The 17,304-nt window shown below is 53.8% G+C and overlaps 1 protein-coding gene and 1 long non-coding RNA gene across 2 annotated transcripts in view; both read right to left on the bottom strand.

The window, feature by feature from the left end:
- Positions 1–176, bottom strand: part of MATR3 (matrin 3) — a 27,407-nt gene extending 27,231 nt beyond the window's left edge. The window contains exon 1 of the mRNA XM_014955794.1: positions 114–176. The gene's annotated coding sequence lies outside the window, so the exon portion shown is untranslated. The remainder of the gene's footprint in view (positions 1–113) is intronic.
- Positions 177–3,043: 2,867 nt separating this feature from the next.
- LOC106896067 lies at positions 3,044–5,811 on the bottom strand. Its single transcript, XR_001413564.1, has 3 exons — positions 5,675–5,811; positions 4,122–4,219; positions 3,044–3,348 (listed from the first exon to the last, which is right to left on the bottom strand). It is a non-coding gene; the product is annotated as an uncharacterized LOC106896067 (long non-coding RNA).
- Between the last annotated feature and the right edge of the window lie 11,493 nt (positions 5,812–17,304).

Below are 17,304 nucleotides of genomic sequence, written 5' to 3'. Positions count from 1 at the left end.
CGCCCTCCGTGTGGGGATGTGGCTGAGGGAGGGAGAGGGAGGAGGCGGCGCCGCCGGCCCGGGTCTCGCGAGAACTTGAGAGGGTTGAAGGGGGGAGGGAAGGGGGCGCTCACCCTGCTCTCGCGAGAGCTCAGCAGCCACCGGCCCGCCGCCCGCCTGCCGCTCATTGTCCGCGCGCTCCCGCCGGGGCGGATGGGAAGGCGCGGGGAGGGGAGGGGCGGGGAGAGGCGCCCGCCTGGCCCCGCCCCCCGGCCCGCGCTGAGGGGGCCGGGGCGCGGGAGGGGGGAAATCGCGGGCCGCAGGTTCGCGGCCGCCCTCAGCCTCCTTAGAGCCTCCCGCCGGCCCCGGCCGCCAATAACCGGACAAGCTCTCCGACAACCGGAGAGAGAGTCCCGGGCTTGGTGCCCTCTGAACCCCTGGTAACCCCAGGAAGAAACGCGTCCCCAGCGCCTTTGGAGACAAACCCTCCTCAGAGAGAGCTCCCCTCACATCTCCCTCTCCCTCCTTCCATGACTGGAAAGGGAGGAACGGGTAGCACTAGCCAGGCGTTTTCGCGCATATTTGCCCAAGATAATAATTATTTGTCGCTGCCACTTGACTATTCTGACCCCAAAGCCTTGTTATCTTTGTAATTGGTCTCATAGTCCCTGCAGCAGCCTCGGCCTGGCAGCCATGTTCTGCCAGCTCAGGCCCGAGGACGGCTCTCCTCAGCAGGATGAAGATGTTACCCTCTCTTAAATATTTAAGACAATGGGCTCTCCGTGCCCATCAGGGTCGTTAGAAGATTCTGGCAAAAAGAAAAAAGCCCACAGTTTGTGCGCAAGGCTTGTCCTCTCCGCTGAGCCAATGTTGCCACCTGGTGTTGGGCTGAGGAGAGTTCACCCTTCCGGCGCTCGCCTTGAATTTGTGGTGGTTTTTATGACCAAAACAGTACTTGTAGAATCAGGTAAATAACATTTATCATTTAAAATTCTGTCACATTCGATATCTTTCTTTCCAGCTTGATTTGGGGCTAAGGATTCGGCCTCTCCACCACCACAGGAGCTGCTGCCTTGGGCGGCTTTACCAAGGCAAGGAGGCCGTCTCCAGGGAAAAAAAGTGAAAAATCTGCCTTTTGAATTTGATTTTTCTTATTTATGTGTGGCTGGAGAGCACAATGAAACAATAACAAAGATGGTATTTGAAAAAACAAACAAAAAACAGGAGACCAGTACAAACTACCTGTTGAATATGAGAGCGCTGAGAGAATGATCAGAAGAAATGCAGGTCTCTGAACAAGCTCGGGATAAAACACAATTAGGCGCTGAAAAGCCAACACGTACATCTAAGTTAACAACAGTCCCGTGCTCAGCTGCTGCAGAGCAGCAAAAGCAGAGCAAAGCGCCTGGGTGGAACGGGAAGAAATCCAGCCACTTTTGCCCAGTAAAACGTCGTATCGAGATTGCGGAGCTAATAATAATATACAGTAGCGAAGGGTGCTAATAAACAGAATCATAAATCACTCCAGCGTTTCCCCGAGCAGAAAAGCAGCCTTGCTCCCTTCTCCTCTTGGGTTCTGACATTTTTTACGGCGTTCCTATGGTTTTTTTCCAAAGTCTGATGGATTCTTTTTTTTGGGGGAAAAAAAAAGCGGTTTCCCTCCAGCTGCAGGGCCTGGAGAGCCCCGCCAGCGCGGGAGGCAGAGCTCTGCGGCCGCTCCCCAGCGCTCCCATGGGATAACCACCACCTTTTCTCCTGCCTTTTTTTGTTCCGGCACAACCAAGCCCCCAAGTCTTGGGTTCAGCCCTAAGAGCTTTTCTGTGGAAAACAGTTTTTCAAGGAAATAAACCAGTCAGCGTGTGTTTATTGTCCACAAAGCACACAATTTATGTGGCTGACTGTGTATATTCCTCATTTTTTTGCTGATTTTGGACACAGCTGGTATGGGAGCAGAGTGTCCCAAGGCAGCAAGCGTGTTTCCAAAAGGTCCCCTCGCTGCCCTGCTGGGGAAATTGGGGGCACGATGGAAACCCACAGGAAACCCCGACGTTCGTTTTGTAGGTAGAACATGTTCACGCAGAACCAGGGAGATTATTTATGTATGTCATAGATGGCCATTAAAAAAACCCTTTTTCTCAATAACATTCAATACTTTGAAAACCTTTCTGTATAGAGTATCATAAATGTGTATTCAAAGCTCATCAACACTCAGAGGGCAGAAGGGCTAAACAGGTAAGCGAGCAGCATCAGGGACATTTAAAAATTAGGAGAGCCCCAATAAAACTCAGCACTGTAATTAATTCATGTATATCCTGCATGACAGAAGCCATCAGTAACTTGGGAACGAACCTGGCACTTGCCAGTGTTTTTAATCAAAAGCCTCAAGTTCATATAAACTCCAGCCAGTGATAACTTTGACAAGTGTTTACAGCCCTGCAGACAGTAGTTCAGTGCGTTCAAAACTGGCAATAAAAGTTTTAGCCTAAAAAACTCCCCCAAGTTTGGGTTATTTCTCAAAGATGGAGTTGTCCAGAAGACAGCACTGAATCTGGATGGGTCAGGCACCTTAGTGAGGGCAACGTACTGCTTTGCTCTGACAATTCCGCTTGCTTTTGAGCTTAAACAGCATTTCTTTCTGAATCCACGGTGGCCAACTCCTCCCTCCCCACCAGTTTCCATGTATTTTGTGTATTTATCAGCTTTTTCCAACCCCTCTGTCTCTTGGGGGCTTCACCTCCTCCCACCCCCAGGCCCAGGGAAGGGAGATAACAAGAAAGTTCTTTCAAGTCAGGAGCCGGAGCAGAAACAAGAATTCCAGACCTTATTTCCTTCATGGAAAACTTTAAACATCTCATCTCCTTCAGAGTGCCAGCGGAAAGGAAGCCTTGTTAAAAACCTGCCCTTGCAGCAGAGGCTCTGGAGGAGAGAATGTGTACAGCAGGAGGGGCACCGGGCACCCGCTGCCCTGTTCCTGCCTCTCCAGCCTCCCACCAGCAGGAATTCAGGACAGCTTTTAACTCCTGCTGTCCCCCACAGCCTTACGATACGATGAAAACTCAAACGCTCAAGTTAAAATACAAATAAGTTTAATAAGAATATCATTTTAAACAAGCAGTGAAAGGGATTAACAAATTCTATATGTAATTCGTATTATAACCTTGCCCCCAACCGCCTTTGCTATTTCAAGTTACTGCATCCAGATCCTGAAAACAAGGACTTCTCCAGCAGCCCCACTTAAATTGGGGAAGTTTCCATCTTCTCCATCTCTTTCAAATGGGAATCTTCAAAGCGGCACCAACAGCTCATTTCCTTTTCTTCCAACAGCTACCGCTGCCTCAGCGAGGCGGCTCCTACAGCCAAGGATGCAAACTGTTAATTAAAAATTAAAACCATTAAAAAAAAATTCAAAGACAGTTAACAGGAGACCCCCAATTCAATTCTTAACAACAACCAGGTAATTAGCTGACCTTCATTTTTATACAAAAGATGCAGTATTAAACTAACTTCCTGCAACAGATACCTATTTTTTTAATTTTCTGTCTGCGCCCCATCTAGGACTAACCCCACGGGGCAGGGGTTACTCCACTCTCAGGGCCGCAGAGCGCTGCCAAACCCCGCCGCCGCCGAAGGCCAGGACGGCCGGCGGCGCCGGGAGCCACTCGGCAGCGCCTTTCCTCTCCCAGCAGCATAACACTATCGCAGGCACCGCACAGCGACGGGTAGCTGACTACCGCTGGGGGGAACGCAACCCAAAAGGCTCCAAATTGAGGTTTTTAAAGGACAGAAGGAAGTAGAGGCCCTGAAGTATCCACCCCTGGTGGCACGGGCCTTGCTTCTAACACCTCCTCTCATCAGGGCTTCCTCCAGCAACTTCCAGCTTCATTAGATAAACCAGGTGGTTATTTCCACCCCAGAGGAAGCTGGCCCAACAGCCCATTCACAAGCCTGCAGAAGCCATTATTTACTCAAAACGGCAGAAGGAGCAGTCTTTTTGCCCATCTCCCCTTGTTGGCTTGTGGAGAGAGCTAGGAAGGCTCTCCATCTCTCTTCACACCTCACGCACAGGTTATTCCCTCACATCTCCTCTCCATGGGTCACGCTATGGAAAGACCAGGTGGTTTCCACAGATGAAGAGCAGTTACCTGAGGGTTGTGTCCCCCAGAGAGCTCTTTGCCAGCCTCGAGCTCTGTGTTACAGCCGTCCCATCACCGGCGCCTCAGCCGGGCACCAGCTGGAAGCCCTAAAGAGAGCACAAGAGAAACATCACTTCAAATATTCAATTAATTAAATCTGTATTAATGGAGCTAAACAGCTGGGATCTGGCTTGCGGAAAGTGAAAAGGAACAAAAAAAAAAAAAAAAAAAAAAAAAAAAAAAAAAAAAAAGGGGTAAAAATCAAACCGAATAATAAGCTGAGAAATTACTTCTAAACGGCACAGCCTGAACAAATTACCCTCTGGTCCCAGGGCCTCACAGGTTATCAGCCAGCGCGGGCCGCCGGGCACGACCGCGTTAGAGCCATTAATAACAATTAAAATAAAAAGAGGGAATATTTCACGTGCCATTTTCCTTTTTTCCAGAGCGCCGGGGAGGGTGAGGCACCACAGGGCTCCCTCCCCGGTGCCCCTCACCTCATGGCGGCCGGGGAGAAGGAGGGGAGACCCAGCGCCCCAACCTCGCCTCATGGCAGCCGGTGAAGAGGAGGGGGGGACCCAGCGCCCCAACCTCGCCTCATGGCGGCCAGTGAGGAGGAGGGGAGACCCAGCACCCCAACCTCACCTCATGGCGACCCCGGTGCCCCTCACCTCATGGCGGCCGGGGAGAAGGAGGGGAGACCCAGCGCCCCAACCTCACCTCATGGCAGCCGGTGAAGAGGAGGGGGGGACCCAGCGCCCCAACCTCGCCTCATGGCGGCCAGTGAGGAGGAGGGGAGACCCAGCACCCCAACCTCGCCTCATGGCAGCGGCTGAGGAGGAGGGGGGGACCCAGCGCCCCAACCTTGCCTCATGACAGCCGGTGAAGAGGAGGGGGGGACCCAGCGCCCCAACCTCGCCTCATGGCAGCCGGTGAAGAGGAGGGGGGGACCCAGCGCCCCAACCTCGCCTCATGGCGGCCAGTGAGGAGGAGGGGAGACCCAGCACCCCAACCTCGCCTCACGGCGGCCAGTGAGGAGGAGGAGAGACCCAGCGCCCCAACTTCAACTCATGGCGGCCGGTGAGGGCAGTCCCGGCACCCCAACCTCGCCTCATGGCCGGCGGGGAAGGGGGAGCCCCGGCGCCCCCAACCTCACCTCATGGCGGCCGAGGAAAAGGGGAGCCCCAGCACCTCCACCTCACGGCAGGCGGGGAAGGGGCAATCCCAGCGCCCCCAACCTCATCTCATGGCGGCTGGTGAGGAGGGGAGTCCCGGCGCCCGACCTCACCTCATGGTGGCTGAGGAAGGGGGAGCCCCGGCGCCCCCACCTCATCTCATGGCCAGGGTGGAAGGGGCAGTCCCGGTGCCCCCACCTCACCTCATGGAGGCTGGTGAGGAGAGGAGTCCCACCACCCCCAACCTCACTTCATGGCGGCCGACGAAGGGGCAGTCCCAGCACCCCCACCTCGCCTCATGGCCGCCGAGGAAGGGGCAGTCCCGGCGCCCCAACCTCACCTCACGGCAGGCGGGGGAAAGGGGGAGCCCCGGCGCCTCCATCTCACCTCACGGCGGCCGCCCCGGCGCAGCTCTGCAGCGGTGCCCCATGGCGGCGGGCGGGGAGGGAGGCCCGGTCCCACCGCGGAGCCACAAGGCGGCGGGCGGGGAAAGGGGCCTGGTCCCGCCGCGCTGCCCGGGTAGTTCCGCAGGCGCCGCCCCGCTCCCCTCGGCCGCTCCCCGCGGGGCGGGCCCGATGGTGGCGGTGGCGGGGCCTGTGGGCCCGGGCGGGTGGAAATAAACTGGGTAATGTCGAGAAAGAGGGAAAAGGCAGCGAAAACTGGTCAGGCGGGGGTAGGCTTCTGGGAGACCTTAGAGCCCCTTCCAGTCCCTCAAGGGGCTCCAGGAGAGCTGGGGAGGGACTCTGGATCAGGGAGGGGAGCCCTAGGAGGAGGGGGAAGGGTTTGACCCTGAAAGAGGGGAGATGGAGCTGAGATGTGGGGAAGAACTTGTTTGGTGTGAGGGGGGTGAGAGCCTGGCCCAGGTTGCCCCGAGAAGCTGTGGCTGCCCCATCCCTGGAGGGGTTCAAGGGCAGGTTGGAGGGGGCTTGGAGCAACCTGGGCTGGTGGGAGGTGTCCCTGCCCAGGGCAGGGGGGGGCACTGGGGGAGGGTTTAATGTCCCTTCCAACCCAAACTGTTCTGTGATTCTATGAAAATGGCCTGGGTCTGCCTTCACCTCCTCTGCCCGGGGTCAGAACAAACGCTAGTGTGGAGTATTGGCTTGTACCTCACCATGCACTGCTTGTAGGGACAAATACAGTGTGTTGCTATCTCCAGGCCCGGCTGTGACCCACACTTTGGGTTATAATAGTGCATTTCAGCTGAGTCCAGCTGATGCCCCAAAGCTGCTCTGCTGCAGGACTGGACATTACAGCCACAGCACGTGTGGCAGCAGCAGCTGAGGGAAATGACTGACACAGTGCCCTGGTAGAACTTCCCTGTCAGTGATTTACTCAATTTTCTTCCCCCTTCCCACAGCTTTGGTGTTTCTTTTGCTCCTGGGACTGACTGTGCAGCACAGATGCTGTTGAGCCATGGTCCGACAGGTACGGAAGGATCGTTCTGCCACACCAGGGCTGGGGAAGAGCAGGTGAGTTCCTGGGTACTGGTGGTTTTCGGTCCGAGGGTAACAGTAAAACAGTGAAGGATCACAGCTCCAGGTGCTGGTTACACCCTGGTGTGTCCCATCCTGGGCTTGTAGCACACGTATTTTGGAAGCATTACAGCTTCACACTCCTGCCAGTCCCTTGAGCGGGTGCGCTGTGCCAGCAGACACATGTTTGTGTCCTGATTTAACCCATCCTGCTAATTTCGGGGAGCAAAATCTCTCGGATGTGATCCCTCCTTCGTTCTGTAGCTGAGCATTTCCCGACAGGGGTTAAGCAGGCTCCTGGAGCCTGTCGCGTTGCTGTGAACTCAGGCTGCATTGGGGTGCAGGGAGTGCAAAGGAGGCCATGTCTTGATGAGAGGAGCTCTCCTGAAGGCTGGCTGTGCTTTTGTTTAGTGGTAATCTCTCATCTGGCTTGAAACAAGGTGTCTTATCCCCTTCAGCCCCCAGCACTGCTCTTGCGGGAGAAAAGGTGGGTGTATTTATCTCCCACCAAGCTAAGATGAACAACAGGTCAAGCAGGGATCTTGGTATCAAAGAACAACGTGACGTTTCCTGGCATTGGCAACAGCCTGGGAGAGAGGGAAGGCCACCACAGCAACGAAACCACCATGAAACCAGCTCTGGGATGGTGGAGCCAGCACTGTGGGCACTGTCAGGGTGCTGGGCAGGCAGCTGCCCGCATCTCCCCTCCCAGCAGGTCCATCAGGAGGACACACTGCCCACTCATGGGGTGGCTGTGCTGAGCTCCGCAGACCAGTGTCCGGCTGGGGAGCTGCAGCACCGGCTCCAAGCACGGCATCGCTGGGCTCAGCCTGTTCCAGAGCCTGTTCTCATCCCCTCGGAGGGATGCAGCGGGTGTGGGGAGTGCACTCTTAGGGCTTGAGATAACCCACAACCATTTATTGTCCTTCAGACAATTCCTCTCTCACCCGATGACCCCTCCCCACCCAGGGAAGGGCAATCAGGAAAAAAGGAAACCCCAGAGTTGAAATATAAACAGATTTAATAGAATAAGACTAGATAATTAACACTAATATCACTAAAGAACCAGTATTGATCCCAATACCAATATAAACCACCCCAGGACTATCCCCAGCCCATTCCCCAGCAGAAGCCGTGCCCTCCCAGCAGGGACAGACAGTGTGGGACTCTGTGAGTGCTGGGGATTTGGGAGGAAGGGAAGGGCTCAGGGGTCCAACACCGGGGCAAGGGGTTCTCAGGAGAGAGAGAGAGATAGAGAACTCCTCACTCCTCAGCAACCTTTCTAATTTATACTGAATGTGATGTTCATGGTATGAAATCATCCTGTTGGCAGCTTGGGTCAAGTGCCCAGGTCTCGCTTCTCCTCGTCCCCACACCTGGGGAGCTTGAAAACACTGAGACCTTGAAACCTGCACTCCAGAGCTGGCTGTAAATATTTTCCCAAATTCAGACACCAGAGTCTTCTAACAGTGCAGTTTTCCCAGCATTAGAAGAGAAATTAGTCATTTGTTGCTTTAACCAGGACACACACTCACCAGGAAGCTGTGGCAAAAGAGGGCTTTATGTGATACCCATGGCTGAGCTGTATGAACAACAGGTCAAGCAGGGATCTTGGTATCAAAGAACAACGTGACGTTTCCTGGCATTGGCAACAGCCTGGGAGAGAGGGAAGGCCACCACAGCAACGAAACCACCATGAAACCAGCTCTGGGATGGTGGAGCCAGCACTGTGGGCACTGTCAGGGTGCTGGGCAGGCAGCTGCCCGCATCTCCCCTCCCAGCAGGTCCATCAGGAGGACACACTGCCCACTCATGGGGTGGCTGTGCTGAGCTCCGCAGACCAGTGTCCGGCTGGGGAGCTGCAGCACCGGCTCCAAGCACGGCATCGCTGGGCTCAGCCTGTTCCAGAGCCTGTTCTCATCCCCTCGGAGGGATGCAGCGGGTGTGGGGAGTGCACTCTTAGGGCTTGAGATAACCCACAACCATTTATTGTCCTTCAGACAATTCCTCTCTCACCCGATGACCCCTCCCCACCCAGGGAAGGGCAATCAGGAAAAAAGGAAACCCCAGAGTTGAAATATAAACAGATTTAATAGAATAAGACTAGATAATTAACACTAATATCACTAAAGAACCAGTATTGATCCCAATACCAATATAAACCACCCCAGGACTATCCCCAGCCCATTCCCCAGCAGAAGCCGTGCCCTCCCAGCAGGGACAGACAGTGTGGGACTCTGTGAGTGCTGGGGATTTGGGAGGAAGGGAAGGGCTCAGGGGTCCAACACCGGGGCAAGGGGTTCTCAGGAGAGAGAGAGAGATAGAGAACTCCTCACTCCTCAGCAACCTTTCTAATTTATACTGAATGTGATGTTCATGGTATGAAATCATCCTGTTGGCAGCTTGGGTCAAGTGCCCAGGTCTCGCTTCTCCTCGTCCCCACACCTGGGGAGCTTGAAAACACTGAGACCTTGAAACCTGCACTCCAGAGCTGGCTGTAAATATTTTCCCAAATTCAGACACCAGAGTCTTCTAACAGTGCAGTTTTCCCAGCATTAGAAGAGAAATTAGTCATTTGTTGCTTTAACCAGGACACACACTCACCAGGAAGCTGTGGCAAAAGAGGGCTTTATGTGATACCCATGGCTGAGCTGTTGTGTTTCACCTGGTGGGACACCTTATATCCAAAGTTCACAAATAACATACAAGCATTTATTTGAGATAAAACGATGCTCCAAAGCAAATTACCAGAGGGGAAAGCTGTGCAGGAATGCAGGGAAATCCATGCTGTGCAGCAAGAGGCTGGTCCTGGCATGGAGAGTCGCTGGGGTCTGGTATTTGGCATTCAGAAAGCTTTTGAAGTATCTCCCTGGTCCTGCTGAAAACGTCTTATTACAAGAGGCTGAGCATACCACACACCAAGGTCTGCATGAGCATCCCCACCTCTGGGAAGAAGAGCTGCCCACCTTGGGCTGAAAAAAGACCAAGAAGCATTTGAAGAAGACAGAGATGGAGCAGATGATGGCCTGAGACAAGAGACAGTTGGCATCTTGGAGCTCTGGCAGCCTGAGCTGCAGGAGGAGCTTGGAGGAAAGATCCCAGCCTTGACATGTCTCACTGGAGACAGAGCCCTGATGAAGATCTTCCTTTGAGTGAAGCCCAAGTGAGAGAGGTTACAGCTACACTGCCATGCCTGGCCACCAAGCACCGAACCAGTGTTAATGTGTCCGATGGAGGCTGAGGGACTTGGTGGGACTACACCTTCAGTCTGCTTGTTCCAGGGCAGGGTTTTTGCTGTCTTCTGCCAAGGCCGTTTCTGAATTGGCTCTTCCTACCTCGTGTGTCCGAGGCATGAGACCCAGCTAACCTGTGCTCTGGTCCCTGTTACCTGGTGCTTGATTTAATTTTTTCCTGTTTCTCAGATCCTCTGTTTCCTGGACGGGTTCTTCACACCCCGCAGTGTGCATCTCAGCGTTGAGGTCGGTGGGGATGTTTACAGCAAAGTTGATCTCGCTGAACTCTCCGTCTTCAGCCCAGGAAGAAAAGTACTGTCACTGCTTGGCTTTGAACCAGAGGTCCTTCCACCACAGCCCATGACACAGGTGGCACCGTGTCCTTCCATGCTGAGATGAAAAATTAGCCCTCAGCATCCAAGGAGAGACAGGAGTCAGACTCTTCAGCCTGGAAGAAATTGCTTTCTTAGCCAGATAATTGAACTAGAGGGAGAAATAGTAACTGAATGAATCAGTTCTGCTCTCTCAAAGCAAGAATTGGAACTTTTCTATCAGAGACAAGTTTTCTCCTAGCCTCCAGCTTGCTAAACTGGGGTGCTTTGGGGCTTTCTATCCCTCTGCACAAGAGCCACATGTTCCATCCAGCTCCAGAGGGGACCCTGCAGTTTCCCCTTCCCAGCCGCCGTCACACGATGGCATTGCAGACTCACAAGCCGAGCTGTCTCTGCTCGATGCTGGGAGACCTTCTCCACACCCTGGGGCCTCCAACCCCAGAAGAAGCTGTGGACTTAACCCTGCCAGGTCTCAGCCCACCACGCTTGCTTTTCATCACGTCCCTTTAATGTCAGGGCCGCGCTTGAAGTGCGAGCGGAATGAGAAGCCGCAGCCGTTACTCCCCTAACCCGTGAGCCGTCTAATTGCACCCGTTTAAGCTCGTTACAGTTTTGACAGTTAATGGCATGCAGAGCGCTTTAATCTTGACCTGTAACACCTCCGGCTCTTCCAGGGCCTCCTCTGCCCCCGAGGAGACACTGCTAATCAGACCAAATGCTGAAGTAGTTTAAGATGTGGCTGAAGGGAGCCAAGGGCAAACCGCGAGTGAAACGCACCCGGCTCGTTTTGTGGCAAAGCACCGTCAACCGTGGAGCCCTCTGAGAGTGATTTGGGAGAGCAATGATAAGCCTTTCAATAATCTACAGCTTTAAAATAATGACAAAAAGACAAAAATCTCTCTTCTTAGATACATACTGTTTTTTTTAAATCAATTTTATTTTGATTTGTGTGCGTAAAGCCCCAGAGCAGCGTGTCATCCCCCTGTATTGCCCCTGCTACCTCATGAGGGTGCCAATGGCCATGGCCTAGCCCCACTGGTGAGGAAGCTCCAGCCCCCCTCACTGCCCCATCACCTCAGGGACAAGCAGCAGCAACAGCCTGGGCTCATATGGGGCCACCAGCCCCTGATGGCCCTGACCAGCCTCACCTGACACCCTGACACCCCTACACCCACAGCTCAGAAGCCCCATTTAGGCTCAGCCCCGGAGCTTCACCCTTGCTATAGGGGATGATACAGGAGGGCCTGGCCCCACTCTGCTCCTGGATGGACCCCTTGGCTCCTAGCAGGGTCCTCAGACATACCTTTGTGGCTGTGTCTCTGGCTCTGTTTTCTAGATGAACTTCATAGCTGTGCCTTGTCCTTGGCTCATCTCCTCTTGCTCTTGGCTGGGCTCTGGACCCGGATTGCTGCAGGCAGTCCCTGGCACTGGTGGTGGACCCCATAACCAGCACCTGGCTGTGCTTAGACCTGGTGGGACTCTGCCTGCTGCTGAGGATGAGCTCTCTGCTGGGGTCATCTTGGCCTCCATTCCCTTAGGGAGCAGCTTGCCCTTCCTGCTCTCTGCTGGGCCCATCATCTTGTTGCAAGAGAATAAGTACAAAACCAGTTAATCTCCATAGTAGCCCTGCTCCTCTGGGGACCTTCCTGGGTCCCAGTGGGAGAGATCTGTCCTGCTGTGGTAGTTAGTGCTGCATCAGGAGATGAAGATGCAGGGCTGGGTTAATAAGGGTGGTGAGAGCCTGGCCCAGGTTGCCTAGAGAAGCTGTGGATACCCCATCCCTGGAGGGGTTCAAGGGCAGGTTGGAGGGGGCTTGGAGCAACCTGGTGTGGTGGGAGGTGTCCCTGCCCAGGGCAGGGGGTTGGAACGCAATGATCTTTAAGATCCCTTCCAACTCTAACCATTCTGTGATTCTATAATGTGAAGCTGTGCTGTTCCTGCCTGTCAGTGGGTGCTCTGGGCTTCAGCCACCAGTTGCTCCCTGCAAGAAGCAGCCATGGTCTAACTGCATCTCCTTCCCCAGCCCAGGGCCCCGCGGTCTCCCACCAGGGCATAGTGTTTGTCTGTCTGGATAGATCGGTGGCCGTGGTGTCTCCTGGGGTGACAGCTCCCCCAGGGATGGCAGTGGGGCAGGATCTGTTGCTGAGCCATCTCCGAGGCTGTAGCTGGATGTGTCCCCCTGGGCAGCGCAGGGAAATGCTGGTCAGGCTGTTCACTGCTGAGCTAGAGAGCAGCCTCCCTTAGCCCAGAGGAAAGAATAATCAAAAGAGGTTATATAAACCCAAATCAGCCCTCCAGAGGGGTGGCTGGACCACCACCAAGTGCAGTGCCACCCTGTATCTGGGTGGGCGGGAGCATCCCTGCCTGCAGCCCCTCTCCCCAGCTCCCCCCCAGCTACGCCTGGGCTTCAGCTCCCTGCCAGAGCCCAGCTCTGTGTGCTGCTCACCATGTGCTCGGGCAGCACGAGGAGCCTGTGCCCTTCCCCTCCACTCTCCCTTGAAACTGCTGCAGAGCAATTTCCTTTTCCCCTTTTTCTCTCTGGCAGAGCCCTGGAGCTCTGCTCCTGTCCCCTCTGCTCCTGTCCCCATCCACTCCCAGCCCCTATTCAACCCCCATTTTTTCTCTTCCCTCCCTCCTCTGGTGCTCCCATCCAGCAGACAGATTGCAAACCCCAATCTCTGTTACTCAGCGCCCTTCATCTGACAGGTCCCCATCCCCTTTCTCAGCGTGATAGATGTGATCTGCTAATCTTGTGGGGGGGGATCCCGGGGAACATGAGCCACCTCTGGGGCCTGTGGGTCTGTCTTAGTTGTGAATCTACGAGTGGTAAAGAAGCTGCCTTTCTCCCAAGCGTGGTCATCACAACTCACTGCTCTACACCAGGGGTTCGTATTAGGAATTTACATGCTCAGCAAGGTGAACCAAAGCAGACTTTGCTTCTTTTGGTGGTCCCCCAGGTCCCTCTTTGGCAAGGAAAAAGCTCTGTGGGGCAAGTGGCCAGGGACAGGATTAAGCATGTGGAGGTGGGCTCAGATGGCACCAACCTAAACATGCAAGAGGGCTGTTCTGGATCTCTAATTAGAATCGTAGAATGCTTAGAGTTGGAAGGGACCTTAAAACCCATCCAGTTCCAACTCCCTGCCCTGGGCAGGGACACCTCCCACCACACCAGGTTGCTCCAAGCCCCCTCCAACCTGCCCTTGAACCCCTTCAGGGATGGGGCAGCCACAGCTTCTCTGGGCAACCTGGGCCAGGCTCTCACCACCCTCACAGCAAAGAATTTCTTTCAAGTATGTAATCTAAATTTCCCCTCTTTTAATTTAAAACCATTACCCTTCATCCTGTGGCTCCCCTCCCTGATCCAGAGTCCCTCCCCAGCTCTCCTGTAGGCCCCCTGCAGATACTGAAAGGCTGCTATAGGGTCTTCCTGGAGCCTTTTCTTCTCCGGGCTGAACAACCCCAAATTACTCTAAATCATGCTATGATAATAAATCCCAGCTACCGAGTGCCATTTTGCTGGGGCTGGTTTAATTCAGTGAGGTTTTGTAAAGCCCAGTGTGAGCCCTGGGGGGATTTTGGCCAACCCTGGCAGGAGGAGCAGGGAGGTGTGAGCGTGGCCCGTGTGTCCTGGGGCAGGGAGGAGTGGACACACCAAGAACAGCACCAGCCCAGCATTCCAGAGTAGAGCTGACTAGAAACAGCTGATTCCATTAAAAAAAAAAAAAGAAATAAAGAAGGGAAAAAAATAATTCTTAATTAGGACAGAAACCCCCAGATAGGCTTTTTTAAAGAGAAAGCCTAAAAATACCATTTTTGCTTTGATTCAGAAACTATTTCTGCTCTTCAGACTGTAAGATAAAACACATTGGAATTGATGATGCATTTCGCAACAAAAATATATCCCTTTTCATCTTGAAAATGCTGAAATGGGTTGTTTCAAAATTTTCAACATTTCCCCCCCTTTTTTTCTAAACCCAAAATTTTTAATTTAGCTGAAATGTCTTTTTTTTTTTTTTTTTGAAAAAAGGAAACTCTTGATTACATTATTTATTTATTTTTCCCCAGCAGCTTTAATTAGAATTAACAATTACAGCTGATTCTGAGCTGGGTGAGAAACAGCTGGACTGAATCCACTCCGCAGCCCTCTCTGCTCTGGGGCTTCCAGCCCAGCTCCAGCACTAGCAGGAGTTTAGCCTCTGCAACATTTGAGCCTCCTCTAGTTGCTGGAATTTATTTTTCTTTCTTTTTCCACCCCCTGCCCCCCCCCTTCTGAGGATTAGTTTTTACCAGTGCAGCATCTCTAACAGTCAGGGAACTTCACAGCGAGTTGAGATTGCATTGATTTCTCGGGGAAGAAGCCGCATACTAATCTTTCCTCTTTTCCTCCCCCGAGGAAAGCTGGAAACAGCCTCAGGAAGGCAGCTGGGTTTGTAGATGCTTCGTTCAGCTGCTGGATGGCAGGGAAGTCTGAGGTCTGTGGGACCATCGTGGGGGAAAAAAAGGACACTTTGGCTGCTCTGATGCTATGTCTGGAGATGAAGCTGGGGTTGCTGGTGAAGAGAAGCACGTGGGATTAGAGCAGAATGGGTTAGGCCTGAGACAAGCATTAGGTGAGGATCAAAGGATGGATCAGTCCATGGTCCAGCTGAGAAAAAGGCCAGGGAAGGGCATCCTGCTTAAACCAGACCCTCCTGTCTGCTTGTCACACACGGGGTGATGCTTGTTGTAGGCAACAGCTCACGACCCTCAGGGCTGCTTCTGGGCAGCTTGGAATCCATTGGCCCAAGCTGCCATGTCCACTGCCTCTGCAGCAAATCCATCCATTAGCCAGAGGCTCCCCAGGCTGGTGGCCACCTCAGGGCCCAGCAGAAAAGAGCTGCAGTGAATCTCCATGGCATTTTGGGACTGGAGCCCAGGTCAAAGTCTTCTCAGATGGCATCTGGAAGGTGTCCAGGACCATCTACCCCATGGTGTGGGGTTGGGGGCTCAGCTGCTGACCCACTGGCGCTTCCCTCTGTGTCCAGGATGATTTTTCAGACCCCCCAGCTCTTTGGGGTGTGAGGGAAGGAACGCTGCAGTGGTGTGAATGGAGAGGAAAGGCATCGTGGTGGAGGGGAATATGTTACAGTCTGCTCTTAAAATCCCTAAAGCCTCTGTTTTGGGCACCCAGATGGGTTTGTCCAGCCTTTGCAGGCAACCTCCATAGAGCCAACAGGCACTGGGGTGTCCTCCTTTGCCAAAAGCAATGTCCCCAGTGCCCAGCAACGCTGGGTCCAGTGCTCTTCATGGCTCTCTTCCCTGAGATGGGTCCTTGCTGTTAAGGACTTATCCCTTCTCCCTGGAGACAAGCCCACGGCCTCAGCCTGTCCCACCTCACTCCTCCTACTCCTCTGCCAGTCATTACCACCTTGGGCCATCTTGAGATGGTATTAAGCAAGAGTGAGGTTTCTGTAGAGAGGTCCCCCTGTGATTAATGGATTAAGAGATTTTGTGAGAATTAAAGCCTTTCTTCACACTTCACAGTTTTGGTTCTTCAGCTGTTGCTTTTTCCCTTCTACTTCTGTACAGAAATCCCCATGGGCCTTGCTTGCCCTGTCCCTTTTGCCCATGTTTTATTGCCCCACTGTGACCTGGAGACGCCACTGGCAGCACCCCCTGCTCTTTGCCACCCATTTCCCCAAAATCTTCACCCTGTGGCTCCTGGGCCAGCGGCTGCCGTGAGGAGGGTGCTGCGAGCGCGGCTCGTTTATATATAAACCCACCCCAGGAGAGGGGCTGTAAATGCCTCTTTATTTCCATATTTATCATTGCAGCTCAGATGGATGAGGAATCCGATGGAAAGTTGAGGCGAAACAGAGAGGAAATGAAAAAGTGTGGGGAAGCAGCAGCTGAGCCGAGAGACTGGCAGCCCCCAGGGTTTCCAGCAGCGAAAAGGCTTTCAATTACTGCGCCGCGCGGCTGCTCGATAACATCTTCATTTCCCCGGCCGCGCTGCCGGGACGGATGGGGCCGTGGGTCCTCGCTGCGGAGCACCCTGTGCCCCGTCGCCCTGTCACCCCTGGTGCAGATGTGCCCAGCTGTTTTCCCAAAGGCTGGTCGTTACTGAGATATGGATCTGAGATCCTTTAAAAAAGCAAACAAACAAACAAACAAACAGAAAGGCACATTTGATCTGGTTGGTGTCTTACAGGGCTGTTTTGTTACAGGTTCCGTGAGCAGCAACAGAATATGGGTGTTGATGAGCAATAAATATCTCCAGGTAACAAGCATCGGGCTTGCTCACTCGTGCCGTGGTGGAAAGGGGTTGCAGGGCTTTGCTGGACAAATTCAGAGCATCCCGTGTGGGGTGCTGGTGATGGATGATAGCTTAAAGCCCATTTTTGCAGGGAATAACGGCTCATAACCATCCCCTCTCCTTTAAGTATGCGACACCGCTGAGATTTATCGTGTCCTTATTTCCACCTTATGGGAAGTGTTTTATTAATTGTCCCTGCACTTGCTCCCGAACCTGTGTGTGCTGTGGTGTGGGGATACTTCCAATCCAGTGGAAGTGGCAGCACCCGGGGCAGCAGCTGGAGTGGCAGGGATGGGAGTTTCCTGGGAGCTTCCCAAGGATCCGAAACCATCAGCTCTGGGATGGACTGTCTGTGATGGGCCCAGAGAGCCTGGCCCAGCTCTGCCAGGGCATAACTGGGACTGCAAGTCTGTGCCTGGGGCCCCCATGTCCCAGAGTCAAAGAATGGTCTAGGTTGGAAGGGACCTTAAAGCCCATCCAGTGCCACCCCCTGCCCTGGGCAGAGACACCTCCCACCACACCAGGTTGCTCCAAGCCCCCTCCAACCTGCCCTTGAACCCCTCCAGGGATGGGGCAGCCACAGCTTCTCTGGCCAACCTGGGCCAGGCTCTCACCACCCTCACACCAAACAAGTTCTTCCCCACATCTCAGCTCCATCTCCCCTCTTTCAGGGTCAAACCCTTCC

This window comes from Calidris pugnax, unplaced genomic scaffold (genome assembly GCF_001431845.1).
Source record: "Calidris pugnax isolate Ruff unplaced genomic scaffold, ASM143184v1 scaffold228, whole genome shotgun sequence".
Lineage (NCBI taxonomy): Eukaryota > Metazoa > Chordata > Aves > Charadriiformes > Scolopacidae > Calidris > Calidris pugnax.
Note: the sequence above shows the minus strand (reverse complement) of the source record. Positions and strands in the feature narration are given on the sequence as shown.